Source organism: Callithrix jacchus, chromosome 20, assembly GCF_049354715.1.
Source record: "Callithrix jacchus isolate 240 chromosome 20, calJac240_pri, whole genome shotgun sequence".
Classification (NCBI taxonomy): Eukaryota; Metazoa; Chordata; class Mammalia; order Primates; family Cebidae; genus Callithrix; species Callithrix jacchus.
Window position 1 is genome coordinate 1,080,324 of NC_133521.1, and position 12,187 is coordinate 1,092,510.

A 12,187-nucleotide genomic window follows, 5' to 3' on the forward strand; every position below is an offset into this window, starting at 1 on the left:
CAAGGCGATCCACTTACCTCTGCTCCCTAAGTGCTAGGATTACAAACCTGCATCACCTCACTTGTTACTGTAAAGTCTTATTTCCACACAGCTGAGACATGTTTTAAAAAGTTTGCCAAAAGACCCCTGGAGACATTCTCATTGTGGCCTCCTTGTTGTCTTATTTAATTTGATTGTTCTTTTCTGCCCTCCTCCTCTTCAGAAATTAAAAGGATAAAAAGAGATACTAAACTTTAAAACTTTTCTCACAGTCTAATTAAACTAATTATAAGAACCGTCAAAAAACGGAAGAATGTTTTCAAAAGCAGTAAAATGATATGGACTGTTGAGATATAAAATATAGGAAATAAGTCATCATACGTTAATGTTGCTCTGAAATTATTGACAATCAACCTTTGTTCAATTTTCAGAGAAATGCAGTGATGGTATCACCAATCTACATAAACACGTTGAAGAACTATCCAAAAGAAAACATGGTACGTTGAAGAACTGTCTGAAAGAAAATATGGTATGTCTAAACTGGAAAAGTCCTGTAATGCTTTGTTCATGAGAGTTTACACAATGGAGTCAGTGTTCATCTTGTAGTGTCTGTCCAAGTATTAGGAACATTCTATCTTTCTAGGTTACTGCAAAGCTAAGGAAAAGTTGTATCTCTTAAATTATCAGTCAGCATTTCTTTCAAACTTTCAGCATGGATATTGGGGATTCATTTACATATTTATTGCAAAGCCCTGGATCTTATGGATTTAATTAATATTGTTTATTTTTAAACTAATGGTTTCTCTTTATCTGCTTTGTTAAATTCAGTATTTGGTCAGGCATGGTGGCTCATGCCTGTAATCCCCGCACTTTGGGAGGCCAAGGTGGGCAGATCACGAGGTCAGCTTGGCCAAGTCTCTTATCCTGTCTGAGGCTTAGTCTGCTCTTTAGTGGTCCTGAGAACTGAAGATCTATCTGGAAGATTTGATAACATGCTACAGTGCTTCACATAACACCGGGTATATAGATACATAATAAATGCATCTTCCTTATGTTTGTATTTACTTACTTATTTTTTGAGACAGAATCTTGCTCTGTTGCACAGACTGGAGTGCAGTGGCATGAGATCTTGGCTCACTGCAACCTCTGCCTCACGGTTTCAAGCAATTCTCCTGCCTCAGCCTCCCAAGTAGTGGGGATCATAGGCGTGCACCACCATGCTCAGCTAACTTGTGTATTTTTAGTAGAGATAGGGTTTCACCATGCTGGCCAGACTGGTCTTGAACTCCTGACCTCAAGTGATCCACCTGGCTTGGCCTCCCAAAGTGCTGGAATTTCAGGTGTGAGCCACTACACCCAGCTTATGTTTTTATGATATTGTTAATTTAGTACTACTCTGAGTTAAAATCATTTGCTATTAAAGTTTTAGGAATTCACTGTTTTATATATTGAATGACAATTGTTATAAATGTCAGTGTTTTGTTTTTATAAGGTGCAACTGATTATGTTGTGGGGCTTTTGTTGTGATGGTCGTTTATTAGATTGTTCTCTTTAAAATAATCTTAAAACAAAATAATCTTAAAAAATAAGGTTTTGTTTAAAACTAATTTGTTTAAAACAATGTTCAGCTGTTGTGAAACTATAAAAACAGTCTTCACGTTTTATAATTTTAAAGCAATATTAATGGTGATTGCCTTAGGGAAAGATACTTTCTCTGTAATATGAAAGTATGATATTCAAGTTTAGTGTACAGCAAAGGATATTAAATCTAAGCACTAATGTGCACTTGAAACGCTAGTACAAATATCAGTGTTTAGCAGATAGACCTTAACACATACTGATAGCAAATAAACGGAGCTGTTTTGATGGGAGACTATTGTTTATGTTTGATTTTAATATTCCTCATGCTCCTGACTTTTTTTTTTCTTTGAAACAGAGTCTTGCTCTTTCACTCAGGCTGGAGTGCAGCGGTGTGATCTGGGCTGACCGAAACCTCCACTTCTCAAGTTGAATTTATCCTCTTGCCTCAGCCTTTCTAGTAGCTAGGACTACAGGTGAGTGCCACCATGCCCAGCTAATTTTTGTATTTCTAGTAGAGATGGGGTTTCACCATGTTGGCCAGGCTAGTCTCAAACTCCTGACCTCAGGTGATCCACCCACCTTGGCCTCCCACAGTGCCGGGGTTACAGGTGTGAGCCACTCCCACCTGGCTAACTCTTGACTTTTTTTTGAGATGGAGTTTTGCTCTTGTTGCCCTGGCTGTAGGGCAATAGCTCAATCTCGACTCACTGCAACCTCTGCTCCCTGGGTCAAGCTATTCTTCTGTCTCAGCCTCCAGACTAGCTGGGATTACAGGCATATGCCACAGTTAATTTTATGTTTCATTAGAGATGGGGTTTTTTTCATGTTAGTCAGGCTAGTCTGGAACAGTGTACCTCAGGTGATTTGCCTGCCTCAGCTTCCCAAGATGTGGGGATTACAGGTGTGAGCCACCATGCCCAGCCCAGCTCTTGACTTTTTAAAGCTGTTCTATTAGTTGAATCTTGAGTAAATAAATGCCAGCTTAAAAGTTTCAGTTCATGGAATCTTCTGTTTCTGTTATTTAAAAAAATTGTTTTTATAAGTCCAATAAGGTTACACTAATGTTTATGTTTTGAAAATACTACCTCTCCCATTCCATACTATATGTATTAAATAATACTAGCTGGTATGCTTTTCTCACTTTATAATGTGGTTCAGATTTCTGTAGAAAGTCTGACTGTATCTCCATTGCCTTAAAGTAGTGGGATCTACCTATCTTTTCTTTTTGAGCTGGAGTTTTGCTCTTGACACCCATGCTAGAGTGCAATGGGGTGATCTTAGCTCACTGCAACCTCTGCCTCCTGGGTTTAGGTGATTCTCCTATCTCAGCTTCCCATGTAGCTAAGATTACAAGCACTCACCACCAAAAACTGGCTAATTTTTGTGTTTTTCAAGAGATGTGGTTTTGCCATGTTGGCCAGCCTGGTCTCCAATTCCTGACCTCAGGTGATTCACCTGCCTTGGCCTCCCAAGTGCTAGGATTACAGAGGTAAGTCACCCTGCCTGACTGTAGTGGGATATTTCCTGCAACCTTTGATGAACAGAATATTAGCATTCTTGGTGTCATTTTTATTTTCCTCACACTATTTTTCTTTGGACTGAATTACAATAACAGAAGTAAACATCAAATTATAAAAGTTAAAGAGCAATGCCTGGCTCAGTGGCTCATGCCTGTAATCCCAGCACTTTGGGAGGCCAAGGCAGGTGGATCACGAGGTCGGGAGATCGAGGCCATCCTGGCAAACGTGATGAAATTTCGTCTCTACTAAAAGTATAAAAATTAGCTGAGCATGGTGGCGGGCACATGTAGTCCCAGCTACTCAGGAGGCTTAGGCAGGAGAATCACTTGAACCTGGGACACGGAGGTTGCAGTGAGCTGAGATTGTGCCACTTCCCTTCAGCCTGGTGACAGAGCGAGACTCCATCTGAAAAATAAAAAGTTAAAGAGCAATACAGATTGTGTTTAGATGATCTCCCTCTTTCTTTTTGTCCTTATAGCTCAAACAGTCAAAGCCAATGGTCTGTTGATGGTCCTATACCCTTTTCGCCAGTCTCACGTTGAAGATCTTTATGTCGAAGGACTTCCCAAAGGAATGTTTTTTCCTTTGTGAGACAGAGTTTTCACTCTTGTTGCCTTGGCTGGAGTGTAGTGGCATGATCTCGGCTCACTTCAACCTCTGCCTCCTGGGTTCGAGCAGTTCTCCTGCCTCAGTCTCCATATGGGCCAGGCTGGCCTCAAAATCCTGACCTTGTGATACGCCTTCCTTGGCCTTCCAAAGTGCTGGGGTTACAGGCATGAGCCTCTGTGCCCAGCCTATTTTCTGTATTTTTTATCTTCCCCTTTTTAATTTATCTGGGTCCAGCCTTGAGTCAGTCATGCCAGTGTTAGCTTTGGAAACACGAACACCACCCACACGTGGCTGGCTGCAACTTACATTTTCTTTTACAATGTTGTGCTACTTTTGCTGAAGAAAATAGTACCCATGTCTTGCTTTTAGGCCTGAGATTTTTAAAGCATATATGGGACGATATGATTCTTTTTGTAGATATGTAGAGGAAAATGGTCTTGAATGCAATGCAATATTAAAGTATCCCACTTGAGATTTTTGTGGTATACTTCAAAGAGCTGCGTGTTGCCAAGTTACCACTTTACTTGTGAGGACACATCCTCCATGAAGCAACTTCTGAGGCAATTTGCAATTTTTTTTTTTTGTTACTCTGTAGAAACCTCAACTGAAGATTTAGTTGTGCGCAGGCATTCAGATTGTCTTTTTTTAATTCTTTTTATGAAAGGGAGTCTTGCTCTGTCACCCAGGCTGTAGTGCTGTGATGTGATCTCAGCTCACTGCAACCTCCCCGTCTTGGGTGCAAGCAGTTCTCCAGCTCAGCCTCCCGAGTAGCTGTGATTCCATGTGCCTGCCACCATGCCCAGCTAAGCTGTGTGTTTTTAGTAGAGATGGGGTTTTACCATGTAGGCCTGGTTGGTCTCAAACTTTTGACCTTGTGATCTGTCTGCCTCAGCTTTCCAAAGTGTTGGGATTACAGGCAGGAGTTACTGTGCCCAGCCTGTCTTTTCATTTTAAAACCACCCCTGGTGATTAAATAGGTACTAATGGATATTCCTTTGCTAAATATTGCCTAGTGAATATTAAATATTCTCACCTTTCAGACATGAACTTATGAATTCAATAACTGAAGATTTACAGCTTGATACACCAGTTTCAGGAGGTATGTCTTCAGTCTTAAGTCAGATGAGAGGATTATGTGCAATAATTATTTAATGATTAACATTGATTTCTTTAATGGTAGCTTCCACCTGAAATAATACGTCTCTAACTATTAATTATTTTCCAGGATAAGAGAATTCATGTTGTCAAAATTCCAATACTCTCTAAAACAGTCAACTCATTTTCTTTGTATTAACCCATTATAAATATGTGTAGATAGTGGATAAATGGGTAGACAGAAGTAAAACAACAATCTTTGTCCTACTTGTCAGATGTAAGATTTATTTGGCACAGTGCATCAAACAGTTTATTGTTCCGAGTCTATGCCAGTCAACTGAGGAAGCATTCGTCAAATCCTCACGATACCCAGAACATAAGAAGGTTTCCTTTTAGAGTGTGGAGCCATACATATCATGTCCTAATTGTTAGATGCATTTTCAAAGAAATCGAATTGATTTTCTCACTGGTTTTGGCTCTGGCGTGGTATGGGGACAAAACAGAATGGAATTAAACTGTTTAGATTTACTAAAATCTAAATTTTAGATTGCCAGCAATATATGTCCCTAGTCTCCCCATAGCAAATGTCGCCTGCTAGCTGTCTGTCTGTCTGTCTGTCTGTTTGTTTGTTTATTGAGATGGAATTTTGCTGGGTTCCCCATGCTGGAGTGCAGCGGCATGATCTCAGCTTGCTGTATCCTCCCACCTTCTGGGTTCAAGCAAATCTTCCTACTTCATGTTTCAAGTGGCTGGGATTCCTGGCACCTGCCACCATGGCTGCCTAACTTTGTATTTGTAATAGAGATGGGGTTTCACCATGTTGGCCAGGCTGCTCCTGAACTCCTGACCTCAGGTGATCTGTCTGCTTCGGCCTCCCAAAGTGCCGGGATTACAGGCGTGAGCCACTGTGCCTGGCCTGCTAGCTGTTCTTGAGCACACCGAGTTCTGCTTTTTCCCAGCTTTAATGAATGTCTGGTTCTTCCTTTTTGTGTTCAGTGTTATCACTGTTTCAGTAATAAGTACATTCTGGAATCTTAGAAATAATTTTAGTCACAGGAACGAAAAAATACTGCCTATTTTATAGTAATAATATTTAGGCTGGGCATGGTGGCTCACACCTGTAATCAAGCACTTTGAAGGCCAAGGTGGGTGGATCACCTGAGGTCGGGAGTTCAAGACCAGCCTGACCAACATGGTGAAACCCTATCTTAAAAAAAAATAATAATAATAACAATATTTAACAACCCAAATTAGTGAACCCATTTCATTTGGAAAACGTGTATTTTTGTGTTTCGACAGCAAAGGAAGAACAGTGTGCCAGAATCACCAAATGAAGAAAGACAGTGGATCAGCTTTTCTGCAAAAAATTTGGTAAGCCTCTTTTTCCTCCTTCAAAGTATATTACTGAGTGATGTCTTTTGTTTTGTTTTGTTTTCTTTATATGGAGTCTTGCTCTGTCACCCAGGCTGGAGTACAGTGGCTCTCTGCCACATCTGCCTCCCAGGTTCAAGTAATTCTCTTGCCTCACTCTCCCGAGTAGCTGAGATTACAGGCACACACCACCATGTATGGCTAATTTTTATATTTTTTTAGTAGAGATGGATTTCACCATGTTGGCCAGGCTTGTCTTGAACTCCTCATTCTGTGATTCCTACGTTTTGGCCTCCCAAAGTGCTGGCATTACAGATGTGAGCCACCACACCCGGTGGTAATGTTTTTCATGTTTTATCTTAGGAAAGTAAATACAATGAGTAGGACTCAGCTCAGGCTTTCGCTTACTGGTGTTTTTTTTTTTTTTGGTGATGGAGTTCCAGTGTTGTTGCTGAGGCTGGACTGCAGAGTGGCACTGTTTTGGCTCACTGCAACCTTCATCTCCTAGGTTCAAGCGTTTGTCTTGCCTGAGCTTTTCAAATAGCTGGGATTGTAGGCACCTGCCACCATGCCTGGCTAATATTTGTATTTTCAGTGGAGATGGGGTTTCATCATTCTGGCCCGGGTAGCCTGAAACTCCTGACCTGAGTTGATTCCCCCTCTTCTCAACATGCTGGGATTACAGGCATGAGCCACTACACGTGGACTCTCTTACTTTTCTTTTTTTTAAATTTAGATGGAGTCTCATTCTGTCACCCAGGCTGGAGTGCAATGGCGGGATCTCAGTTCACTGCAACCTCTGCCTCCCAGTTTGAAGTGATTCTCCTGCCTCAGCCTCCCGACTAGCTGGGATTATAGGCATGACCACCACACTTGGCTATTTTTATATTTTCAGTAGAGACAGGGCTTTGCCTTGTTGGTCAGGCTGGTCGCAAACTCCTGGCCTCAGGTGGTTCAGCTGCCTTAGCGTCCCAAATTGCTGGGATTACAGATGTGAGCCACCATGGCTGGCCATCCTACAGTTTTTAATATGCATGGATTATGGAAATTTTAATCCTATGTAAGAGGAGAGAGTCGGGTAATGGAAGCACATATGCTTCTTACTGAGTCAATGTTTCTGTAGAGTCAAAGGTTTTCTGCAGGAGGATTGACACCATTGGGAAGCCTCTTTTCTTTGGGCTTTGCCTGTGCCTGGGTGCCACTCTGTACTAACGGAGAGAGCTTTGGCAGTAGCCACCACTGGGCATTTGAAGGTACAACCTCAGCCAACCTGTCTTTTCTATCTTGTTCCTTAAATACTTCATCAACACTTCAAAATACTTAGTTTTAATTTTTCACTCAAGACCTTTTGCCACCCAGAGTTGCTCTTGGCCCCATTTTCATTCTGCTTCTCAACAGAATTCTAGCTTATTGTTCTCTGCCCCCCATTTTTTATGAAATGTTCTAATTATGTGGACTCTTCCTTGGCTCTCTCTGTCTCATTTTCAGTCTCTCAAGACCCCTGCCCTCATTCTCTCTAGACCAGAGAGTGCCAGCCAGCAGATTCATCCTGAGCTAGCTTGCTCTTTCTTTTCCTTTCTTTCTTTCTTTCTTTCTTTCTTTCTTTCTTTCTTTCTTTCTTTCTTTCTTTCTCTTTCTTTCTTTTTTTCTTTCTTTTTCTTTCTTTCCTTTTTTTCTTTTTTGCTTTCTTTCTCTTTCTTTCTTTTCTGATAGAATCTTTCTCTTGTCACCCAGGCTGGAGTGCAGTGGTGCAGTCTTGGATCACTGCAACCTCTTCCTCCCTGGTTCAAGTGATTCTCCTGCCTCAGCCTCCTGAGTAGCTGGGATTACAGATGTCTGCCACTATGCCTGGCTAATTTTTCTATGTTTTTAGTAGAGATGGGGTTTCACCATGTTGGCCAGGGTGTTCTCGAACTCCTGACCTCGTGATCTGCCTTCCTTGGCCTCCCCACGTGCTCACATTAGAGGCATGAGCCACTTTGCCCAGCCTCTTTCTCTCTTCTTACTGTGTCTTACTTACAGATAATCCCACGCTGCCCTCCTCTTAAAAATATTATATTGTGTGTGTCTTTGAGACTCTCATTCCTGGCCCTGAAGATGCTCCTCATACCAGACCTCTATATTGACCTATCTGCTTGACCCCTCCTCAGGCTTCGTGTGTCCCAGACCAAGTCCCCATTTCCCTCTCCATGAGCTCCTCTCGGTCTACCGGCTGCCCAAGCCAGATAGATGCCCAGGAGTTACTCTGAGGTATGATTGTCTCCCTTTCCGTATCCAGCCTAGCAAGGCCTGCTGACTCTAGCCGAACACAAAGCCCAGGTTCTATACCATCCTCCTCCACTGCCCTCCAGTGCTGTTAGAGCCATGCCACAGAGCAGCCAGGTCAGGCTCATTGAAAGTAGGAGGTGGAGCCTGTCATTCTCTGGACTGTCATATGTAGTGCCTTCCACTGTACTTGGAGTAAACGTCACAGCCCCTGATTGGGTCTGCAGGGGCATGGGTGAGCTGCCCTCTGCCGTTCCTCTGCTTTTCCCACATGCGGTCTGTGGATTGCTTGCTCTGTTCCAGCCACTCTGGTCATTTGTGTGCTTTTCTTCTTCTCAGGTCACAGCCTCCTGGCACTGTTGTGCTGAGGGCTGATGTTTGTGGACTGCTGTTAGTTGAGGGCTTTCTGTGCGTCTCCTTTCTATTAGCATCACAGTTGAAACATCACCATGTTGGAGAGGTCTTCACTTAGCACTGTCTCACCTCAGCCTCGAGGCTCACTGGCTCATCCGCCTTTCATTTTCCACAGAGCGCTGTTGGCTGACTTTTTCCTCCTGCTTCAGCACAGTGGCTCTGACAGCCCAGATCATGCCTGCCTTGTTTACTTCTCAAGCAGGTTCTCAAGTGATTCTTCTGCCTCAGCCTCCCAAGTAGGTGGGATCACAGGTGTGCACCACCACACCCAGCTAATTTTATTTTCTATTTGCAGTAGCAATGGGGGTTCCACCATGTTGGTCAGGCTGCTGTGAAACTCCTGACCTAAGGTGAGCCATTCACCTTGACCTCCAAGAGTGCTGCGATTACAGGTGTCAGCCACCGTGCCCGGCCAGGAATGGATTATTTTTATGCTTCCTTCTTTGAGACGTTACCATGACATTTGTAAACTGTCATGGTGTTGGTGGGAGTGTAGTGGCAGTGAGGACGACCAGAGGCCACTCTCGTCCCCATCTAGGTTTTGGCTGGCCGCTTTACTGCAACCCATTTTATCAGCAAGGTCTTTATGAACTGTATCTTGTGCTGACTTCCTTCCTCAGCCTGTGACTCAGAATGCCTTAGCTATCTGAGAATGCAACTCAGTAGGTCTCAGCCTCATTGTACCCAGCTCCTATTGTAGATGGAGTTGCTCTGCTTCAAATGCCTCTGATAGTATTGCTGCTGTCTTTATGGTCCCCGAAAGGGGAAAGGAAATCTTAGGATTTTCATTGCTGTGAACCACTGCAAGTATTGAGGAAATAATCACTACTTCCAACCTCATAATCCTGAAGTGATTTGGTAGCTGTGAGTCAGGTGTTGGAAACTGGGCAGTGTGGAAGACAGTGCCCTGCCCCATGCATTCTGGAGCATTTAATCTGCTGGGGAAATATGTAGTAAGTAGGAGATATTTACTATGGAAGTATCTCCATAGTAAATATGGAGTTATGGTCCATATTTACTATGGAGAAGGGGTTATGGTCTGGGAAAGAATTAAGTGGAATAGGGGGCATAACGAGGCAGAGGGTGTGATTGGGACAGCCTTGGTGATGCGTGATGAGCACATTCTCCAGTTGGTCTGACCTCTTTCTAAAAGTTCCAGTTTTCACTTTCAACCCCAACAAATGGTTCTTTTTTATTTTATAGAAAGTTTGTCAGAATTAGGTTTATATATTTTCTTGTTGGATTAACAGAATAATTTGATTTAACATTACTCTCTAGTATGACGGAAAGCTTCTAACCTTTTACTGTTATTTATTTATGGGCGTATTTCTTGTTATAGCTATGATTATTTCACTTTGTGTGATTTCTCACAAACACGTGTTTCTTACGTCAGAGAGCTCCTACACTAGATCCCTTCAGATTTGATGCTAATAACATGAAGTAAGAATTTAAGACAACTCTTTAGATGTTAGAGGAAAGCCAGTCTAATAACACATAAATAAATAAATTAATCAATTTCAAGTTGACATTCAAGTTGAGTTGTGGAGCTGGAGGAGGCAGTTTGGTAAATGAGTGCAGAAGTAAGGAGAAAGGTCTGGCAATAGATATCATTTTGGAGTTTGTGGTAGTGTTGTGATAGCAGTTGTTGATCGCACCGAAGTAATTTATTAGTGAGCTCCCTGACTTTTCTTTTTAAAGAAACAGGGTTGTGTTATGTTTTCTGGGCTGGGCTAGAATTCCTGGGCTCAAGTTACCCTCCTTTCTCAGTCTCCCAAGTAGTATCTAGGGCTACGGCCATGCACCACCATGCACAGGTTTGAGCCACTCCCAGCCATCCTGTTGCAAAATATTTAAATGTTACATTCAGAGGTGCATGGGAGATCTGTATATAAATAGCACCATGTAAATTGCTTGAATGTATTTTTTTTAGAATTCTGTTTGGATGTGGCTTCAGAGCAGGGATTAGTAAATTCATTTTTACTTTTTTTATTAAAGCAGATTCTCACTCTGTTGTTCAGGTTGGAGCGCAGTGGCTCACTGCAGCCTCTGCCTCTCAGGTTCAACTGATTCTCTTGCCTCGCCTCCTGAGTAGCTGGGACTACAGATGTACACCACCACGCAAAGCTAATGTTTTTATTTTTTGTTGTAGAGATGGGATCATGCTGTGTCGCCCAGGATGGTCTTTAACTCCTGGCCTTAAGTGATCCTCCTGCCTCAGCTTCCCAAAGTTCTGGGATTATATGCAGGTACAAGCCACCTGTGCCCAGCCCCCTATTTATTTTAAATAACAGCTTTATTGAAATATAGTTAACATACCTTACAATTGATTCATCAAAGTATGCGGTTCAGTGGTCTTTAGAGTGTTCGTGGAGCTGTGCATCTGTCACCACAATCAATTTTAGAAGTTTTCATTACCCTATAGAGAAATCTACATTACTTTGCCATCAGTTCCTACTCCCCCTATACGCCTGTGCTCCCATAGGCAACAGCTGATCTGTTTTCTGTCACTATAGAGTTGCATAATCTGGACCTTTTATAGAAATAGGATTGTGCAGTACGTGGGGATCTTTGGTGGCTGGTTTTTTTTTTTTCCCGCCCCTAGCACATTGTTTACAGAGTTTCTTCATGTCATGGCATGTGTCAGTATTTCTTTCCTTCTTTGGCTGAACAATATACTCCATGGTAAAGTCACACCACATTGTATTTATCTGTTCATCAGTTGATGAACATTTGGGTTGTTTTCATGTATTGGCCATTACGAATAATACTGCTCTGAAGATTCATGTACAGGATTTTGTGTGGACATATATTTTTATTTCTCTGGGATAAATGCTTAGGAGAGAAATTGTTGCATTCTATGATAGTGTACATTCAGGCTTTTGAGAAACTGTTTTCCAAAGCTGTTCTACCAGTCAGGTGTGGTGACTCACATCTGTAATCCCAGCCACATGAGAGGCTGAGGTGTGAGGATCACATGAGCCTATGAGTTGAAAAAGACCAGTCTGGGCAAGATAGCAAGACCCTGTCTTTATTTAAAAAAATAAAATGAAAATGACAAGAAAAGAAACACCCAAACAAAGTGGTTCAACCATTTTATGTTCCCACCAGTAATGTATGTGGGTTCCAGTTTCTACATTTTCACCAGCATTTCTTCTTTTGAGGCAAGATCTCACCATGTCACCCTGGCAGGAATGCAGTGGTGTGATCATGGCTCACTGCAGCCTCGAACTCCCAGACGCTCATGATCTTTTTATGTCAGCCTCTTGTGAAGTTGGGACTACCTTGACGTGCCACCACACTCAGCTAATTTTTGTATTTTTAGTAGAGACAGTGTTTCACTATGTAGCCCAGTC

General features: G+C 42.3%; 2 long non-coding RNA genes across 66 annotated transcripts in view; one reads left to right on the forward strand and one right to left on the reverse strand.

Moving 5' to 3' along the window:
• The window catches only part of LOC144580570 (uncharacterized), a 185,573-nt gene that overhangs the window by 40,901 nt on the left and 132,485 nt on the right, over positions 1–12,187 (reverse strand). The gene's annotated exons all lie outside the window — the stretch shown is intronic.
• Positions 1–12,187, forward strand: part of LOC128929546 (uncharacterized) — a 40,644-nt gene that overhangs the window by 1,494 nt on the left and 26,963 nt on the right. For 9 of the 16 annotated variants that reach the window (XR_013530406.1, XR_013530400.1, XR_013530412.1 and 6 more), the window contains 6 exons: positions 411–476; positions 1,916–2,033; positions 4,730–4,788; positions 6,084–6,155; positions 8,306–8,405; positions 10,984–11,080. This is a non-coding gene — a long non-coding RNA (uncharacterized LOC128929546). Of the gene's footprint in view, positions 1–410; positions 509–1,915; positions 2,034–2,955; positions 3,050–4,729; positions 4,789–6,083; positions 6,156–8,305; positions 8,406–10,983; positions 11,081–12,187 lie in introns of all 16 variants that reach the window. The other 7 variants (XR_013530409.1, XR_013530405.1, XR_013530413.1 and 4 more) reach the window with 6 other exon arrangements.